The sequence below is a fragment of the Gopherus evgoodei genome, chromosome 10 (assembly GCF_007399415.2).
Source record: "Gopherus evgoodei ecotype Sinaloan lineage chromosome 10, rGopEvg1_v1.p, whole genome shotgun sequence".
Lineage (NCBI taxonomy): Eukaryota > Metazoa > Chordata > Testudines > Testudinidae > Gopherus > Gopherus evgoodei.
The window spans coordinates 396,811-417,578 of NC_044331.1; the positions used below are offsets into that span (position 1 = coordinate 396,811).

At 49.7% G+C, this 20,768-nt stretch overlaps 1 protein-coding gene across 2 annotated transcripts in view; it reads left to right on the plus strand.

The window, feature by feature from the left end:
* The window catches only part of MAP1A (microtubule associated protein 1A), a 125,775-nt gene that overhangs the window by 34,716 nt on the left and 70,291 nt on the right, over positions 1–20,768 (plus strand). The gene's annotated exons all lie outside the window — the stretch shown is intronic.

The following is a 20,768-nucleotide window of genomic DNA, read 5'->3' on the forward strand; positions in this document are numbered from 1 at the left end:
CCAGCCATTGGGGATTTTTGCTACTGGCAGTCACCAATAGGCCACATGCCAAATTTGTAGGCAATCTCATCATACCATCCCCTCCATAAACTTATCAAGCTCAGTCTTTAAGCAAGTTAGGGTTTTTTCCCCCCACTGCTCCTCTTCCAGAATTTCACTCCTCTTATGGTTAGAAACCTTCTTCTAATTTCGAGCCTAAACTTGATAATGGCCACTTACCTACCCACTGGTTCAGCTTCCTAATGGTAATGTAGGTGAAAATGATCATGACTTGATCCCACTTATAGCAAACAGAATAAAGTCCAGATCAGAAATATATATTTGGGGTTTTAATACAGCCAATTTCACAAATCTGAAAACAATTATGAGCCAAATCAGCTAGGAGAAAGAATTTAATCAGCAAAATGGGAATGATAGGAATCCGTTAAGACACCTTACTAGATGCTCAAAAAGCATCAAGGAAGAAGACTGTGCTGCTTTTAAAAAATGACTTGGTGTAGAGGGGAAGTGAAGGCAGCTATAAAAATAATATAACAAATGGAAGAAAGGGGAAGCTGGTAGTAATGAAGTAAATGAAGTAGTAAATCAGAAGCAAGGAATTGCAGAAAATTTATAAGGTAAACAAAGGAATACAAGGAAAAATCTGTGGTCAGCAGAGTTAAGGACAATAAGGAGGAGTTTTTTAAATATATTAGGAACAAACAGAACCCTGACAATGGTATTGGTCCACTCCTTGATGGAAATGGTAAAGTTATCAATAATAATGCAGAAAAGGCAGAATAGAACCATAGGACTGGAAGGGACCGTGAGAAGTTATCTAGTCCCCGCACTCACGGCAGGACTATGTATTATCTAGACCGTCCCTGACAGGTGTTTTATCTAACCTGCTTTTAAAAATCTCCAATGATGGAGATTCCATAACCTCCCTAGGCAATTTATTCCAGTGCTTAACCACCCTGACAATTAGAAAGTTTTTCCTAATGTCCAACCTAAACCTCCCTTGCTACAATTTAAGCCCATTGCTTCTTGTCCTATTCTCAGAGGTTAAGGAGAACAATTTTTCTCCCTCCTCATAACAACCTTTTATGTACTTGAAAACTGTTGTCTTGTCCCCTCTCAGTCTTCTCTTTTCTAGACTAAGCAAACCCAGTTTTTTCAATCTTCCCTCACAGGTCTTGTTTTCTAGACCTTTAATCATTTTTGTTACTCTTCTCTGGACTTTCTCCAATTTGTCCACATCTTTCCTAAAATGTAGCACCCAGAACTGGACACAATACTCCAGTTGAGGCCTAATCAGCGCAGAGCAGAGCGGAAGAATGACTTCTCTTGTCTTGCCTACAACACTATTGCAAATACATCCCAAAATGATGTTTGCTTTTTTTACCTCAGTATTACACTCTTGACTCATATTTAGCTTGTAGTTCACTATGACCGCCAGATCCCTTCCCGTAGTATTCCTTCCTAAGCAGTCATTTCCCATTTTGTATGTTTGAAACTGATTGTTCCTTCCTAAGTGGAGTACTTTGAATTTGTCCTTATTGAATTTCATCCTATTTACTTCATACCATTTCTCCAGTTTGTCCAGATAATTTTAAATTATAATCCTATCCTCCAAAGCACTTACAACTCCTCCCAGCTTGGTATTGTCCACCAACTTTATACGTGTACTCTCTATGCCATTATCTAAACCACTGAATTAAATCAATCAATGAAATATATATTTCAGTTCTGTATTTGGGGGAAAAAACAGATGATATAGTCTCCTCATATGGTGATATCTCCAGGGGATGTTAAACAGCAACGATTAAAGTCAGACATTTTTAATCAGCAGGTCCAGATAACCTGCATCTAAGAGTCTTAGAAGAGCAGGCTGAGGAGCTTGCTGGACCATTAGTGTTGATTTTCAGTAAATCTTGGAACTCTAGGAGAGTACCAGAAGACTGGATGAAAGCTAATGTTGTGACCCTTTTTAAAAAGGGTAAATGGGATGACCTGTCAGTCTTATGTTGATTCCAGGTAAGACAATGAGGCAGCTGATATAGGACTCTGTTAATAAAGAATTAAAGGAGGGTAATGTAATTAATGGAAATCAATATGGGTTTATTGAAAATAAATCCTGTCAAACTAATGTATGTTTTTTTGGATGAGATTACAAGTTTGGCTGATGTAGGTAATAGTTCTTCACTGAGAGATGTTCCTGTGGGTGCTCCACTCCTGTTGATGGTATATCCCTGCGCCTTTGCTTGAAGGGTTTTGCGGCAGTGACCATATGGGTCGTGCTTGTGCAGTGCCTCCCTTGCGCCACTGGCGCTTCATCTTGTGCATGTACTACCTGGACTTCTCGGTTCCTCCTTAAACATCCCTGGCCTGAGATGAAGGTCAGCAGTCTCATTGAAAACCTTCCTTTCCATTAGATAAATTAGTGAATTAGGATAGTTTAGAGAAGTTACGTTTCAGTTATTAGAGTTATGTCACCTATTTTAAAAAAAAAAGTACTAGGGGATGGAAAAATAAAACATTTAGTGTTAGTTTAGGAAAATGCCTGGTTCAGCTGGATTTAAAAGATGCATGACGTGCAGAGAGGCAATGCCTGTGTCAGATGGACACGCTCAATGTGTCTGTTGCCTGGGGGAAGTTTGCATTCCTTAGAAATGTGCCCACTGTAACAAACTGAAGGCTAGGACACGAAGGGAGAGAGACCTGAGACTTAGGGTATGGCTGTATAGCGCTGGGAGTTAAACCTGTCTTCGTACAGCTGTGTAGGGAAAGCGCTGCAGTCTGGCCACACTGACAGCTACCAGCGCACTGTTGTGGCCACATTTCCAGCATCTGCAGCGGCATTGGGAGCGGTGCATTATGGACAGCTATCCCAGCGTTCAAGTGGCTGAAGCATGCTTTTCAAAAGGGTGGGGTGGGATGGAGTGTGACAGGGAGCGTGGGCGGGAGAGAGAGTGGATTTTTGGAGCCAACACTCTATCAGCAGCTGCCTTGCAAGTTCCGACCCCCTCCCCCACTCCTCTCTCACTCACTGAAAGCAAATAGCCCTGCTTTTTCCTCACAGACCAGATAAGCAGCCTCCCTGAAACGGATGCCCCCGACTCCCGCGCACCATGCTGCTTCTTTCCTCACGCCCCCTATCTCCCTCTCTCTTCAAGCAAACACTAGCTGTGGGCGTTCCAAAGGGAGCCCCCTGCCTGTTTGCTCATTCACAGCAAACAGTAGCTGTGTTTGTTTTTTTGATAAGCAGCAATGGGAGCCCCGAGTTCACAACAAAACAGAGGCATCACAACAAAACAAAGAGAGTTATCTTTACTTAAAAGGATTATGGGAAGGTTCTGGAGGTCAGTTACAGCGTAGTAAGATTATTCCCTGTTTACACTGGCACCACAGCACTGCAGCAGCAGTGCTATTCTCTTTATTCCTCTCGTCAAGGTGGAGTACATGCAGCGTTGTAGCTAGGGAGATACAGTGCTGTATGTGCCTTGCCAATGTGGATGGAGAGTGAGTTACAGCACTGTAAAGCCACCACCAGCACTGTAACTCTCAAGTGTAGCCAAGGCCTCTAACTCATCTTGATGGAGAAGTCATTAAGACCAACCTCAGACCTAGGGGAGGAACCCTCTTCCAAGCATAGGTGACTGGTCTCCTCACAGCCAAAGTCCCCAAAGATTAGGGACAGTGAAAAATGTTCCCGCATAACACAGGGGGAAGGAATTTTACTCCCACTACTTTTTAACACACAAGAAAAATCGGGGATGGAGACCTATCCTCAATCTCAGGGAACTGAACAAGTTTGCGAGAAAGCAGTGGTTCAAGATGGTCACCTTAACAACATAATACCGGCAGGGGAGCATGGGGGACTGGTTTTCACCCTGGACCTGCAGGATGCTTACTTTCATGTTACGATACACTCTGCCTACAAACGTTTTCTGAGATTTACTTTGGACACAGACCACTATCAATACCGGGTTTTACCTTTTGGCCTGTCAACAGTGCCTCATGTTTTCACAAAGATCCTCATGGTAGTAATGGTGAATCTGAGAAAACAAGGAATGATAATATTCCCTTACCTGGACAACTGTCTCTTGAAGTCACGCATTCAATCAGATGCCATTTGCTCTACCCACACGATGATAGATTGCTTCCAGAGTTTTGGTTATAAATAAGCAAAATAAATGGACAATAGAACCAGCTCAACAGTTACAAATAATCGGCGCTTACCTCGACTCGGTGGCAGTGAAAGCGTCATTCCCACGATACAGATTCGACATGATAAAGGCACTCATAGCGACAGTGCTGAACAGCCCAGAGATCACAGCCCACACTTGCCTACAACTGTTGGGCCACATAGGAGCATGCACGTTTGTGGTCAAACACGTGCATTTGCACATGTGTTGCCTGCGAGGATGGCTAACAACCGTCTACAGACCAAATAAACACAGGTTAAACATACAATTAATGATGCCTCTCAAGGTCAAGGACTCACTAACTTGGTGGACTCAATCATACAACCTGTGCTCGGGGATCCTGTTTACACAAAATCCTCCATCACAGATCATCACAACGGATGCCTTCCTCGTTGGGTGTGGAGCACACATGCAACATCGCACAATTCTGGGATTATGGTCCACAGCCGAGACAAGGCTACACATAAACCTTCTAGAACTCCATGCTGTCTGCAATGCCTGCCTCCACTTCCTACCGTTTATAAGAAACTAAAACATACGGTGGGCACCACTGTGTTAATAACTCTCACTCCTCCAGCTGGGCTGAAGGCACTTGAGAAGGATTACAACTGTTATTTGAGGAGATAAATTCTTTCATTTTGTGCAGACTGAGAGCACAGACATAGAACAGTGTGGATGGAGAGCTAGTCCTGTTTCACCACAGATTAATTGCTGTTATGTGCCATTGTAAATTTAGTGCCATAATTCCCTGAGAAAACAGATGTTCCTGAGTCTGTGATTGGCTGCATTCCAGGATTTTGCCTTGCCTCATTAATCCTGGCACTGCCAGAAGGTACAGACTTTGCCCCTAGTGGGAATTTAAAACTGTGGACTGCAGACATTCCTTCCTCTTCCGATTCAGTGCTTCTTTAGCTGGGGAGGCCAAGACAAGAGGGAACTGAGGAGTAGTGAATTTTCCTATATGCATCATGACTGAGAAATGAAAAATGTCGCTGTGCTGGGAGATCCTGACCCTGGAAGCTGAGAGGTTAATAAGCATTATTGGAAGCTTCAAACAAGAAAGCACGTGCCTGTTGAAGCACTAGCTTGCCTTCAGTTTATTTGGGGATAATGGAATGTTTTGCTGCTTATTTGGAAACATTGTCCCAAGAGAGTCCAATATAAAAATAAACCAGCAAATTTCTCCTTGTTTCCTGGCAGGGTTTCAGGGAGAGTGTGCTTCTGCAGGAGCATTGGTATTGTACCTGTATTTGTCTCTTCTACCCAATGTCTTAGGCTATGTCTGCACAAGTTAGGGGCAATCCCCAGCTCGCTCATGCTAGTGAGTATAAATAATAGTTTTGCTGCGGTAGCATGGGAAGTACAGCAGTGGCACATCTACAAACCTGCCTGAATCCTGTTGGTGCATGCTTGGTATAGCTACACTATGCCTCTGCTGCTGCTGCTCATGCCGTTACAGCTACACTACTATTTATACTTACGCCAGCTGTCATTGAGCTAGTGTGAGAATGTGTGCACAAGCTGGGAATCACCCCCCTAGTTTGTAATATAGATGTAGTCTTAGGTAGGTGGAGACCCTGCCCTAGCATCTTCTTCCTTGGCCTGGCATGCCGTACACTGAAATTGGGGAGACCTAGTTTAGATTCCCAAGCCGGGGCACTCAGGAATTGGGAGCACCATGAAGTATATGAAGGTGCATGTTACATTATTCCATAGTAATCCTCACCATCTTTTAAAAGTAATTAGTAGATTCTAAGGCCGGAAGGGACATTTTGACCATCTTGTCTGGTTTCCTGTATTAGACTCTTTTAGAAAGAGACATCTAAACTTGACTTAAAGACTTCAAGCGGTAGAAAATCCACCACATCTCTAGGTAATTTATTCCAACGGTTAATTACCCTCACTGTTGAAAATTTGCACCTTTATTTCTAATCTGAGTTTGTCTAGTTTCAGCTTCTAGCCATGACAGTTTTTTATGCCTTTATCTGCTAGACTGAAGAGTCCTCTCCCGTTGGAAATCTTCTCCGCATGTAGGTACTTGTAGGCTGTGATTGTGTCACCTCTTAAGCTTTCCTTGGTTACACTAAATAGACTGGGCTTCTTTAGTCTTTCACTGTAAAGCAGGCTTTCCAGACCTCAAATCATTCTTGTAGTTCTTTTTTTGAATCCTTTTTAATTTGTCAACTTTCTTTTTGAAGCATGGATGCTAGAGTTCGACACAGTATCCAGTAATGGTCTCACTAATGCCATGCAAAGAGGTAATACCATTTCACTCCTCCGACTTAATATTACCCTGCTTATACATCCAAGAAGCATGTTAGTTTTCTTAGCTACAGCATTGAATTGGGAGGTCACGTTCAATTGGTGATCAGTCATGGATCTTTAAGTCATTTTCTGAGTTATTGCTTTCCAAAATACAGTCTGTCACAGAGTCATAGAATCATAGAATATCAGGGTTGGAAGGGACCTCAGGAGGTACCGCAAGAACTTCCCACCAGCCGTTCGCTTATTGGCGGCCATCCCCAGAGCCCCATCAAACAGCTGATTGGCGGCCAGCCCCAGGGCCATAGATTCATAGAATATCAGGGTTGGAAGGGACCTCAGGAGGTCATCTAGTCCAACTCCCTGCTCAAAGCAGGACCAATCCCCAACTAAATCATCCCAGCCAGGGCTTTGTCAAGCCTGACCTTAAAAACCTCTAAGGAAGGAGATTCCACCGCCTCCCTAGGGAACCCATTTCAATGCTTCACCACCCTCCTAATGAAAAAGGTTTTCCTCATATCCAACCTAAACCTTCCCCACTGCAACTTGAGACTATTACTCCTTGTTCTGTCATCTGGTACCACTGACAGCAGTCTAGATCCATCCTCTTTGGAACCCCCTTTCAGGTAGTTGAAAGCAGCTATCAAATACCCCCTATTCTTCTCTTCTGCAGACTAAGCAATCCCAGTTCCCTCAGCCTCTCCTCTTAAGTCATGTGCTCCAGCCCTCTAATCATTTTTGTGGCCCTCCGTTGGACTGTTTCCAATTTTTCCACATCCTCCTTCTAGCGTGGGACCCAAAACTGGACACAGTACTCCAGATGAGGCCTCACCAATGCGAAAGAGGGGAATGATCACGTCCCTCGATCTGCTGGCAAATGCTCCTACCTATACAGCCCAAAATGCCGTTAGCCTCCTTGGTAACAAAGGCACACTGTTGACTCATATCCAGCTTCTCGTCCACTGTGACCCCTACGTCCTTTTCTGCAGAACTGTTGCCTAGCCACTCAGTCCCTAGTCTGTAGCAGTGCATGGGATTCTTCCATCCTAAGTGCAGGACTCTGAACTTGTCTTTGCTGAACCTCATCAGGTTTCTTTTGGCCCAATCCTCTAATTTGTCTAGGTCCCTCTGTATCCTATCCCTACCCTCCAGCACATCTACCACTCCTCCCAGTTTAGTGTCATCTGCAAACTTGCTGAGGGTGCAGTCCACGCCATCCTCCAGATCATTTATGAAGACATTGAACAAAACTGGCCCCAGGACCGACCCCTGGGGCACTCCCCTTGATATTGGCTGCCAACTAGACATGATCACTACCCATTTAGCCCGACAATCTAGCCAGCTTTCTATCTACCTTATTATCCATTCATTCAGCCCATACTTTAACTTGCTGGCAAGAATACTGTGGGAGATCATATCAAAAGCTTTGCTAAAGTTAAGGAATAACACTTCCACTGCTTTTCCCTAATCCATGGAGCCAGTTTTCTCATCATAGAAGGCAATTAGGTTAGTCAGGCTTGACTTGCCCTTGGTGAATCCATGTTGACTGTTTCTGATCACTTTCCTCTCCTCTAAGTGCTTCAGAATTGATTCCTTGAGAACCTGCTCTATGATTTTTCCAGGCACCGAGGTGAGGCTGACTGGCCTGTAGTTCCCTGGATCCTCCTCCTTCCCTTTTTTAAAGATCGGCACTACATTAGCCTTTTTCCAGTCATCCAGGACCTCTTCCAATCACCATGAGTTTTCAAAGATAATGGCCAATGGCTCTGCAATCACATCTGCCAACTCCTTTAGCACCCTGAGATGCAATACATCCGGCCCCAGGGACTTGTGCTCATCCAGGTTTTCTAAATAGTCCCGAACCACTTCTTTCCCCACAGAGGACTGGTCACCTTCTCCCCATGCTGTGCTGCCCAGTGCAGCAGTCTGGGAGCTGACCTTGTTCGTGAAGACAGAGGAAAAAAAAGCATTGAGTACATTAGCTTTTTCCACATCCTCTGTCACTAGGTTGCCTCCCTCATTCAGTAAGGGGCCCACACTTTCCTTGACTTTCTTCTTGTTCCTAACATACCTGAAGAAACCCTTCTTGTTACTCTTAACAGTTCTTGCTAGCTGCAGCTCCAAGTGTGATTTGGCCTTCCATGGACCCACTGTCACCGTTGGTGTTTTTTCTGTGGGTGCTTGAGCTTGGAGCACTCACATGCCTATGAATGCAGGTGTCATTTACTTTTGAAGTGTACCTCACACTATGCTGTGTTTTCACATGGGAAGAGGAATTCCAGGTGGGAAACTGAAACAGAGAACATGAGGGTTGACAAAAAACACAGGTCCTGAAGCAAAGGGGATAGAGAGGCAGAAACTGCTGGGAAAGACTGAACCAGTCAGGCTTACTGAGTAATCACGGTGGGTACAGGTGGAGTCTATAACTCAGGGTCCCAATCTGGGAGTGGGAGAATCACAGGATTCCGCCTCAGGGCATGTGAAATCAAGAGGCTTGTCACTTGGAGAGATTAGCGAGGGGTCAAGATCCAGCTAACACTGAATGGAGGCAGTATTTATCCTCACAAGCCCCCTGAGGAAGGGCAGTGCTATTATCCTCATTATGCAGAGAGGGAACTGAGGCATAGAGACCAAGTGATATGCCCAAGGTCCCACAGGAAGTCTGTGACAAAGCAGGAAATTGATGCCAAGGCTCCAGAGCCCTACACCAGTGCCCTAACCATTGGATTATCCTTCCTTTCTAAAAAGAGCTACTTTGCTTAGCACAGAGGAGGAAATGTCAGGAAAAACAGTGTGGTTATGAATCTCTGCTAGATTATCTCCCTCCCTTTGAAGGTACCATGGTAATCAATTCACATCTGATTCTTCATGTTGATAGTCTAAACAGATCAAGCTCTTTGAATCTCTCACAGGAAGGCATTTCCTCAAGTCCTTCAATCATTTGTGGCTTTTCTCTGCACCCTCTTCAATTTTTCCAACATTCTTTTTAAAACATGGACCAAAACAGGTTTTGCTGACAATCCTCACTGATGTTGACTGGGGACTTTCTCAGATGGAAGAGATGGGGGGTACAAAAATCCTCTCCCCAAATTGTTTTTTAGGCATTTGAAGAAAATAGATATTAGCAAAACTTTTAAAAAATAAGTTTTGAACAGTCTGAATAAACATAATTTCCCCGTTGGTAATGAGGTTTAATTATAAGCATCACTCATGTAATAACACTAACAGTTCTTCATTATTCCAGTGTCTTCCAAGAATAACAGGATAGACAATAATTGAATTTTTAATGTAAACAAGAAACAAAGATATCTTTTTCTGAAAAACAAACAAATAGCCCTTTCTGGCCTTCTCCATGCACAGTAAAGAGGAAGAAAAGGGTAGTAACTCATTTTTCCAATCACCTTTAACAAGTCTTCTGATGATATATGAGCCAAAATAAAATCCATCTCCCTCTCCCAGGACTGAAAACACAGCTATAAATGTGATACATGCAGAGAGAAAATGGGTACAGCAAGAATAATAGAAATCATAAAATCATAGAAATGTAGGACTGAAATGGACCTCAAGAAGTCATCAAGTCCAGCCCCCTGTGCTCAGGCAAAACGAAATACACTCTCCTGGCAGCTGCTTGTCTAACATTTTCTTCAAAACTTCCAATGATGGGAACTTCACAGCCTCCCTTGGAAGCCTGTTCCACTCCTTACAGTTAGAAAGTTTTCTTAATATCTAACGCTCCCTGGCTGCAGATTAAGCCCATTACTTCTTGTGCTACCTCCAGTGGATATGGAGAACAATTGATCACACACCTCTTTATAACAGCCCTTCATAGATTAGGAGACTGTGATCGGGTCCCCATTCAGTCTTCTTTTCTCAAGGCTAAACATGCCAAGTTTTTTAACCTTTCCTCATAGATCAGGTTTTCTAAACCTTTTATCATTTTTGTTGTTCTTCTTTGGATTCTCTCTAGTCTGTCCACATCTTTTCTAAAGTGTGGCACCAAGAATTGGACATGGTACTCCAGCTGAGGCCTCACCAAGCAGAGTGGGACAATTACCTCCTGTCTTATCTATGATATATCTTGTAATACACCGCAGAATAGTATTAGCCTTTTTCGCGACTGCATCACATTGCTGATAACACTCTTCAAAGGAGACAGCTGTGGTTCTCATTTATGTGCCTATGAACACAATAGCCACCAAGAGGTTGGTCCAACCACCTGCTCTGCTGTTCACTTCTTCTCAGAGAGGTCCTCATTAGCCTAGGGAGACATTGTCCACATATATGAATTCTCAAATGGAAGCCTGTTTGCCGTGGTAGTGCCAGGTCCTGACCACATGCAATGAGATGAAGGCAGCACTGGACACAGTGTCCTGTCCCCAAATGAGATCTTCTCATACGCTTGATGTTTTGTCAGCTTGTCATATTAGGTCCCATGATTTTGTGGTATTTGCACGCTGCTTTCAATCACACAAATTTCCACCTGACCTCTTTGAGACCAATTCCCTCTTCCATGCACCAGAGGCAGTTGTTCCTTGTTGAGCCACTGTTGCTTCCTTCTCTTCACCCCTGTAAGTCTCCAACTCTGTCACTGTTCTATGATCAAACCCCCCTGCAGGGAAGATAATGGGCAGCTGTCCTGGTCCTGCCAAGCAGCATCACCTCCCTTTGTCTTCAGTGGTACAGTAAAAGGCTGAAGCAGGTGGGTAGTGAGTACCTGAAACCCCACTATCCCACCAGCAGGTATTGCCCGTTAGGAAAGAGTTAAGTGGGCTCTGCTATCTCATTGAGATGGGGGCCTATTACCCCACTTTATTATACTGGCACTAGAAAAGGTTCAGAAAAAGGCAACTAAAATGATTAGGGGTTTGGAGAGGGTCCCATATGAGGAAAGATTAAAGAGGCTAGGACTCTTCAGCTTGGAAAAGAGGAGACTAAGGGGGGATATGATAGAAGTCTATAAAATCATGAGTGATGTGGAGAAAGTGAATAAGGAAAAGTTATTTACTTGTTCCCATAATACAAGACTATGGGGCCACCAAATGAAATTAATGGGCTGCAGGTTTAAAACAAATAAAAGTAAGTTCTTCACGCAGCGCACAGTCAACTTGTGGAACTCCTTACCTGAGGAGGTTGTGAAGGGTAGGGCTGTAACAGCATTTAAAAGAGAAAAGATGGTTACTCACCTTTGTAACTGTTGTTCTTCGAGATGTGTTGCTCACATCCATTCCAGTTAGGTGTGCGCACCGTGCGTGCACGTTCGCCGGAAACTTTTTACCCTAGCAACTCCAGTGGGCCGGCAGGTCGCCCCCTGCAGTGGCGCCGCCATGGCGCCCAATATATATCCCTGCCGGCCCGCCCGCTCCTCAGTTCCTTCTTGCCGGCTACTCCGACAGTGGGGAAGGAGGGCGGGTGCGGAATGGATGTGAGTAACACATCTCGAAGAACAACAGTTACAAAGGTGAGTAACCGTCTTTTCTTCTTCGAGTGATTGCTCACATCCATTCCAATTAGGTGACTCCCAAGCCATACCTAGGCGGTGGGGTCGGAGTGAGAAGTCGCGGCATGGAGCACTGCAGATCCGAAGGCCGCATCCTCTCTCGACTGCTGGACCAGGGCGTAGTGGGCAGCAAAGGTGTGGACCGCTGACCAGGTCGCTGCCCGACAGATTTCCTGGATGGGCACACGGGCGAGGAAAGCCAGCGACGACGCCTGCGCCCTGGTAGAATGCGCAGTCACACGGCCCGTAGGGACACGGGCCAAGTCATAACAGGTCCTGATGCAGGACGTTACCCAAGAGGATAACCTCTGGGAGGAGATAGGAAGCCCTTTCATACGGTCCGCTACCGCCACGAAAAGCTGGGGGGATTTGCGGAAGGGTTTGGTCCTCTCCACGTAGAACGCGAGAGCCCTACGGACATCAAGCGAGTGGAGCTGCTGCTCCCTGCCTGAAGAGTGAGGTTTCGGGAAAAAAAACAGGAGGAATATCTCTTGGTTGACGTGGAAGGCTGAGACCACCTTGGGTAGAAAGGCAGGGTGTGGTCTCAGTTGCACCTTGTCTTTGTGGAAGACCGTATATGGGGGGTCTACCACAAGAGCTCGGAGTTCCGACACCCGTCTAGCTGAGGTGATAGCTACTAGAAAGGCAGTCTTCCAAGAGAGGTAAAGCAGGGAGCAAGTAGCTAACGGCTCAAAGGGGGGCCCCATGAGCCGGGACAACACCAGGTTAAGATCCCAGGTTGGAGCAGGGGGACGGACGTTAGGGAATAAACGTTCCAGCCCCTTAAGGAATCTCGACACCGTTGGGTGAGAAAAAACGGAGCGACCATCCGCACCTGGGTGAAAGGTGGAGATAGCTGCTAGGTGGACTCGCAACGACGATATGGCCAGACCTTGCCCTTTGAGGGACCAAACATAGTCTAAGATGTCGGTCACCGAAACTTCCATAGGGCGGAGATTTCTCTCTACGCACCAACAGGAGAAGCGCTTCCATTTTGCCGAATATGTGGCTCTTGTGGACGGTTTCCTGCTGCTCAAGAGCACCTCCCTCACTGGCGTGGAGCAGCGCAGCTCAGAACCAGTCAGCCACGCAGGAGCCACGCCGCCAGGTGCAGCGACTGCAGGTCTGGGTGACAGAGGGTCCCGTGTTCCTGGGTGATCAGGTCCGGATGAAGGGGCAGGGGAACTGGGTCGGCTACGGCCAGGTCCAGCAGCATGGTGTACCAGTGCTGCCTGGGCCATGCCGGGGCCACCATGATCACGTGAGCCCTGTCCCTGCGCACCTTCAGCAGGACCTTGTGGACCAGAGGGAACGGGGGAAACGCATAATACAGGTGGGTCGACCACTGGATGAGGAAGGCATCCGCTATCGACCCCGGCTCCCTGCCCTGAAAGGAGCAGAACGCTTGGCACTTCCTGTTCCCCTTGGACGCAAAGAGGTCCACCCGGGGATAACCCCACCTCCGGAAAATGGAGAGAGCGACGTCCGGGCGGAGGGACCACTCGTGTGACAGGAAGGATCTGCTCAATCGATCCGCCAGCGTGTTCCGTACTCCGGGGAGGAAGGAAGCCCTGAGGTGAATGGAGTGGGCTACGCAAAAGTCCCAGAGTCGTATCGCCTCGTGGCACAGGGAGGAGGACCTGGTGCCGCCCTGCTTGTTGATATAGTACCTGGTCGTCGTGTTGTCCGTGAACACGGCGACACAACGACCCTGAAGCTGATGACAGAACGCTTGACAAGCAAGGCAGACCGCTCTCAACTCCCGCATGTTGATGTGTAGCCCCACCTCCTCCTGGGACCACAGGCTCTGCGTCCGCAGGGTCCCTAGGTGGGCCCCCCAGCCTAGATCTGAGGCATCCGTTGTTAGGGATACCGAGGGCTGAGGGGGGTGGAAAGGGAGACCCGCACATAACACGGACTGGTCCAGCCACCAGCCGAGAGAGTCTAAGACCTTCTGGGGGATTGTGACTAACATGTCTAACGGCTGCCTTGACGGCCTGTAATGATTGATAAGCCACAGCTGGAGGGGCCTCATGCGGAGCCGAGCGTAATCGGTCACAAAGGTGCAAGCCGCCATGTGGCCTAACAGGGTTAGACATGTCCGCACTGACGTCAATGGGGCTGACCGCAAACGTTGAACGATCGCCGACATGGTCTGGAATCGTTGCAGTGGCAGCAGGGCCCTGCCCACAGTGGCGTCCAGGACGGCCCCGATAAATTCCACCTTCTGTGTGGGCATCAGGGTGGACTTGTCTGTGTTTACCAAGAGGCCCAGACTTGCAAACATGCCGGTGATCACGCGGACATGGCTGTTGACTTGTTGTTCCGACGTGCCCCGAATCAACCAATCATCCAGATAAGGAAACACGTGGACACGATTGCGCCGAAGATGCGCCACAACAACTGCCATGCATTTTGTAAACACCCTCGGGGCCGTGGACAGGCCAAATGGGAGGACTGCAAATTGATAATGAAGAGCCCCCACAACGAAGCGGAGGAAACGTCTGTGGCGTGGCCAAATGGCAATGTGAAAATACGCGTCCTGCATGTCGAGGGCGGCGTACCAGTCTCCCGGATCCAGGGATGGGATAATGGTCCCCAGGGATACCATGCGGAACTTCAACTTCACCAGGTATTTGTTGAGCTCTCGCAGGTCGAGGATAGGCCTGAGGCCTCCCTTGGCCTTGGGGATCAGAAAGTAGCGGGAATAAAACCCCTTGCCTTTCTCGTTTTCCGGAACCGCCTCTATAGCTCCTTTGCTGAGGAGCGTCTGCACCTCCTGCCGAAGGAATTGCTCGTGAGAGGGGTCCCTGAAGAGGGACGAGGAAGGGGGGCGGGGAGGAGGAAATGAAACAAACTGCAGGCGGTATCCCGTCTGCACTGTGTTTAAGACCCAGCGGTCCAATGTTATTTGGGACCACGCCGGGAAGAAAAACGAAAGGCGGTTGGAAAACGGGGGGGAAGGATCCATTAGGGAAACTGTTACTGCGCCCTCGGGCGCACCTTCAAAATGAAGGCTTAGGTCCAGGCGGGGGCTTAGAGGAGCCTTGGTTCTGCCCTCCTTGGTTCCCCGAATGCCTGCGCCTTCCATTCCTGCCGCGGCGCCTGTTAAGGTCCTGCCGCTGGCGGAACTGGGAAAACGGCCTGCGCTGTTGTTGTTGCTGTGGCCGGAAAGGTCTACGCTGCGTCACGGGAGTGTGCATCCCGAGGGACCGCATGATGACTCGGTTATCTTTCAGACTCTTGAGTCTGGGTTCTGTCTTGTCGGAGAACAAGCCCTGGCCTTCGAAAGGAAGGTCCTGTATAGTATGCTGGAGTTCCGGCGGAAGGCCGGAAACCTGCAGCCAGGAGATGCGACGCATCGTAACTCCCGACGCGAGGGTACGGGCAGCCGAGTCTGCAGCGTCCAAGGAGGCTTGCAAGGCCGTGCGTGCGACCTTCTTGCCTTCCTCCGAGATGGCCGCCCACTCTTGGCGAGCGTCTTGTGGCAGCAGCTCCTTAAATTTGTCTGCTGCCACCCAGGAATTGAAGGCGTATCTGCTCAGCAGGGCTTGCTGGTTGGAGACCCTGAGCTGCAGCGCCCCAGCCGAGTACACCTTACGGCCGAGGAGGTCCATCCGCCTGGCTTCTCTGGATTTGGGGGCTGGAGCCTCCTGGCCATGACGCTCTCTATCATTCACGGATTGAACCACCAGGGAACCCGGTGTCGGGTGCACATGGAGGTACTCATAGCCTTTAGAAGGGGCCATGTACTTCCTCTCGACGCCCTTGGCAGTAGGAGGAATGGAGGCCGGAGACTGCCAGATGGTGTTGGCGTTGGCCTGGATGGTTCGTATGAAGGGCAGGGCGACCCTGGTGGGAGCGTCAGATGAGAGGATGGTGACAATTGGATCCTCTATCTCCGAGACCTCCTCGGCTTGCAGACTCAGATTTTGAGCTAATCGCCTGAGGAGGTCTTGGTGCGCTCTGAGATCCAGCGGGGGGGGCTGTTGGAAGAGGTACCAGCCACCGCTTCATCCGGGGAGGAGGATGAGGAGACCCCAGGCAAGAGAGTGTCTAACTGTGGGTCTTCCTCAGCCCTCGCCTCTGCCTCAGGAGCCAAAGCGGAGTCTTGTTGCTTGGACCCTTCCTCCCCATCCGGGGAGGGAGGGGGGCGAGACAACGAGGCTTCAGGAGCCCTACGCTCCGCAGTCGCCAGCCTAGCAGGGAGCTGTTGGGGGCCCTGGGCCTGATGGTATGCCCAGGGTGTCCAGAATCCCCATTGTTGCGGGCCTTGGTCCTGCTGCAGCGGATCACCGAATAGTGCCGCCTGCCGGTCAGTGCCCAGCGCATACCCGCTGTCCGTTTGCGAGGATATGGACGGCTGTCTAGAGGGCCATGGTGGGGCCGACCCTGGATGGTAAGGGTCTGCGCGGGTCGGCACGGAGGACTGTCTCGGTGCCGGGGACCGGTGCCGGGAGTCATATCAGTGCTGGGATCGGGATCGGGACCGGGTTCTGTCACGGTGCCGGGATCCGGATCGGTACCGGGCGCCGCTTCGGTGCCAGGTCCTGCCACCAGCTCGGTGCCGGGAGGTCGACCGGGACCTGCCACCAGCTCGGTGCCGGGAGGTCGACCGGTGCGGCGAATAGCGTCGGGACCTGCTCCTGGAATCGCGGTGCCGGTCTCGGCGACTGGAACCTGACCGCGATCGTCTTGATGTCGACCGGTGCCGCGAGTGCGACCGGTACCGCTGAGGGGAGCGGTGCCGGGACTGCGAGCGGCGGCGGGACCTGGAGCGACCATGACGTCGGGACCTGGATCGCGAACGAGAGTCTCGAGGTGGTGCCGACATCAGGGGCTTGCCTCTGGACACGACCCGCACCGGAGGTACCGGGGGTGGCAGCCGAGTGGGCTCAGTCAGGGCTATGAGGTCCCGAGCCGAGGCGAAGGTCTCCGGTGTGGATGGGACCACTATCTCAACCCCAGATCTCGTGGGGGAGCTCGGCGGCACCGGACTCGACGGACCCGCCGGGCCCGGAGTCGACGGTGCCGGCGGCGCCGCGGCTGATGTCGAGGCCGGGCGCTCTAGCCGGGTCTGCCTGGCCGGAGTAGCAGACTTCGACGGCCTTGGCTCTGTCTCCCGTGCCGGAGAAGGTCGGTGCCGGGGAGTCTTCTCTGTGCCGGTGCGATCCGGTGCCGGCGCCGAGATCACGGCCTGCGAAGCCGTTGGGTCAAGTGCCGCCTCCATAAGGAGAGTTCGGAGTCTTTGATCCCTCTCCTTCTTTGTCCTTGGCTTAAAAGCCTTACAGATGCGGCACTTGTCGGATCTGTGCGATTCCCCTAGGCGCTTCAGGCACGCTTCGTGGGGATCGCTGGTAGGCATAGGCTTCTTGCAGGCCGCACACTGCTTGAAGCCCGGCGAAACAGGCATGAGCCTGGCGCCGGGTGCCGGGAAGGGCTAAGCCCCCGGCGAAGAACTATTTAACAACTACTTAACTTAACTACTACTTAACAAACTAATTAACAACTACAATAGTACTAGAGATAAATGATAGATAAACGATAGATAACTAGGAGAGCTAGGGACGTGGAGGACAGCTATGCCGCGCTCCACAGTTCCAACGACCGACACGGCGGTAAGAAGGAACTGAGGAGCGGGCGGGCCGGCAGGGATATATATTGGGTGCCATGGCGGCGCCACTCCAGGGGGCGACCTGCCGGCCCACTGGAGTTGCTAGGGTAAAAAGTTTCCGGCGAACGTGCACGCGCGGCGCGCACACCTAACTGGAATGGATGTGAGCAATCACTCAAAGAAGAACTGGATAAATTCATGGTGGTTAAGTCCATAAATGGCTATTAGTCAGGATTGGTAAGGAATGGTGTCCCTAGCCTCTGTTTGTCAGAGGATGGAGATGGACGGCAGGAGAGAGATCACTTGATCAGTGCCTGTTAGGTTCACTCCCTCTGGGGCACCTGGCGTTGGCCACTGTCGGTAGACAGATACTGGGCTAGATGGACCTTTGGTCTGACCTGGTACGGCCATTCTTATATTCACTTGGGAATAAAGGAAGTAGAAGTGGCTCTCTAGGAAGAGAGGCTTCAATGCAGTGGTCCCCAAACTTTTCAGGGTCACGACCTCCCTTATCCCTGGCCTTGCCCCTCTCTCAGAGTTAGGAGCAGGGCCACAGCTCCCAGCAGGGAGGATGCACACAGGGTTAGAGGGGATGAGGGTGGGTGCTGGGCTGAAGCAGAGCTGGGAGTGGAACAAGGCTGGATGGTGCTCCCTCCCTGCCCCTGTGGGGGCTCGCCCTGGTCCAGGCTCCACTGTGCCCCCCTGTAGCAGAGCAGTTTCCTCTCTCTGGAGGAGAGGAGGTAGGCTGATTGGGGAAGCAGCCACAGCTGTGGCCTGAGTGGGTGTGGCCACAGCTGGCCCTGATATAAGGGCTCAGGGAGGAGCTGGGTCAGATTCATGCCAAGGCTGGAGTGAGAAGGACCTGGCTGCCAAGGAACACAGGGTACCTGGAGCAGAGCAGTGCTGGGGAAGGGCATGAGGAGCTGGGGAGCTCCAGCCTGGCAACTCTTCAGGCTGCGACCTTGTTAAAGACCTAAGGAGGCACTGGGGCTGCAGAGGTGCAGTCTGGGGATAGGCTAAGGCAGCTGGGCCAACCTCCTTGCCAATGATGAGTGGCCATTACAGATGGCCGTTTGCCCTGTGAGAGGGGGCTAGATGATGACTGGCAATAGCCACTGAGGCAAGGTGGGCATAGGGGGTTGGGGTTCCCCTGGGAGGGGAGACCCAGAGTATGAGGACACTACTGTGGGGCAGCACCCCAGGGTGAGAGAGCACCAGGGTCCGGGAGGTGACACAGGGCCTGAGGCTGGAGAGACACTGGCCAGCAGTGGGTGCTCTGAGTGCTGGAATTGAGCTAATTCCCAGATGACCAGCAGGGGGTACTGCAGCAGTGAGTCAGCGATCTGCTATACCCCCTAAATGGGGGTGTGTGCCCCATAGTTTGGGGCATCTGCCTCTAATGTGGGGCTGGGCAGTCCAGAAAGAAATGCTCTAGGAGCAGCCCAGGCTGGAGAGAAGGTATGAGCTGAACTTTCTCATATTGTAGATTCCTTATGAATAGGGCCCTACCAAATTCACGGCCATGAAAAACGTGTCACAGACTGTGAAATCTGATCTCCCCCCATGAAATCTGGCATTTTGTGTGCTTTTACTTTATACTATACAGATTTCACAGGGGAGACCATCGTTTCTCAGATTGAGGATCCTAACCCAAAAGGGAGTTGCAGGGGGTCGCAAGGTTATTTTTGGGAGGTTATGGTATTCCCACCCTTACTTCCCCACTGCCTTCAGAGCTGGATGGCCAGAGAGCAGCGGCTGTTGGCTGGATACCCAGCTCTGAAGGCAGTGCGCCACCAGCAGCTGCGCAGAAGTAAGTGTGGCAATACCATACCATGCCACCCTTACTTCTGCAGTGCTCCTGGTGGCTGCTCTTCCTTCAAACCTGGCCTCCCAGCCAGCAGTTGCCACTCTCCAGCTGCCCAGCTCTAAAGGCAATGCTACCACCACCATCAGGGCAGAAGGAAGGATAGCAGTACTGCAACACCCCCTACAATAACCTTGTGACCTCCCCATAAGTCCTTTTTGGGTCAGTACCCCTACAATTATAACACCATGAAATTTCAGATTAAAATATCTGAAATTATGAAATGTATGATTTAAAAATTCCTATGACTGTGAAATTGACCAAAAGGGACCATGAATTTGGAAGGGCCCTACTTATGAATAAATCCAAACTCCACAGACAGAGAGTCCACTCTACATGGGGTGGCAATTATGTTTGCGGAACAGGTTAAAGATGGCAGCTTCATTCAGGAGGGAGCAAGATGGAGAATCACAGCTCCTGGGAACTGTAGGCTTCCTCTGCATGGCTTAGCTGCCCTAGCTCTACAACCTCCTCCCAATGCCTGTGGCTTCTCTACAGTAGCTGCACATTGCTTCTCTGCCAACTTCAGAAAGTTCTTAGTGAAGGCACTGCAGCCTCTGCACAGGAGCCAGTGACTGTCGCAGGGGCTGCAGAATGGAGTATCTAGTCCTCAGAGAACCAATTCTCATCCATTGGCAGACAATCATAATCACAGGGGGCTGCATGAGGAGGCAAGTGGAGTCCCCATTTATTTCAGCAGTCAAGAAGAGGGGCCACAACCCACATCTCCATGCACTCATGATACTGGTAGTTTCAGCCTGATGTGCATGTATGCTAGTAGATAATAGGGCTTGGGTTCTCTCCTAGAGTTTAAAATATTAGAAGATAAACCAAAATGCCCAGCTGCCTTTTAAGCCAATCTCACAATTTCTTTTGACTTGTCTCAGGACATATTTGCTCTATGGGGTTTGCAATAATGCAAGCTGCAACCTCTCAGCTCTGAGATACATGGATCAGGGCATAATCTTACAGCACAACAGTGTTATGACTTATTTGCAGACACAGAACTCTGAAAAGGATGACCCCCGGGGTCTCTGCTCCTTTCTAGCACTCACTAAAGAAATCCCAAATAACAAAGATCCCAGAGACCCTGCAGGCATCAGCCCCGCACTGAATATCATCTGCTACTGTCAAGGCCTGGATGATGCTACCCTAATGTAGCTGCATTTAGGGTCAGGGCACTCCAGCTACCTTTATGCACATTCAGACCCAAAGGAGGAGGTCTCCCCTGCCTGATTAGTCCTAGTTGACTGCAAGATGCTCAAAGCTCATGCAAGGATTCCACGCTGATGAGTACCACTGTCTTTTCATTGCAGTTATAAAAGATCCCTTCCATGAGATCAC